Consider the following 546-nt stretch of genomic DNA (forward strand, 5'->3'; position numbering starts at 1 on the left):
GGGGGGGGGAAGAAAAATAAATCTTAAACCGCAGGTTTGCCGTCGGGTTGCAGGAGCTAGAGGCCGTCATTTGGGGGTATTTTTAATTCGGGATCTCCGGCTAAACACCACGGAAAGCTTCGCCGGCCTCACACCAGCAAGAGCTAAGCCTCGGGCGTTACAGCTCAGCGGCGTGTTATGGTTTTTATTGCATTCATTTTCTCCAACCTCACCTCTGCAAAAGAAACATTATTATTTTAGTTCCCCCGTTCCCGACATCAATCCAGGATCAAATTTAAAACCGACCTCTCTGCTTCTGAGAAAATCTGATCAGGGTGGTTCATAGTGGATGTTTTTAACGCATTTCTTTCTCGCCGGACAGACGATTTTAAAACCAACCGACATCTCCTAAAAAAAAAAAAAAGTATAGTGAACAGCTTTCTTTCAGGGCACGTGCTTCGTGTAAGGGCTGCGTCCTGATTTGGCTCTCCGTCAAAATGCTCCCTGTAGCTTGGCGTTAGGTCTGGGGGAGCTGGAAGCGGGGTTTGGCAGGGGTCAGCCCCCCTC

General features: G+C 48.7%; 1 protein-coding gene across 1 annotated transcript in view; it reads left to right on the forward strand.

Moving 5' to 3' along the window:
* Positions 1-546, forward strand: part of AMER1 (APC membrane recruitment protein 1) — a 7,493-nt gene that overhangs the window by 2,673 nt on the left and 4,274 nt on the right. The window lies entirely within an intron of this gene.

Source organism: Pygoscelis adeliae, unplaced genomic scaffold (assembly GCF_000699105.1).
Source record: "Pygoscelis adeliae isolate BGI_AS28 unplaced genomic scaffold, ASM69910v1 Scaffold465, whole genome shotgun sequence".
Taxonomy (NCBI): domain Eukaryota; kingdom Metazoa; phylum Chordata; class Aves; order Sphenisciformes; family Spheniscidae; genus Pygoscelis; species Pygoscelis adeliae.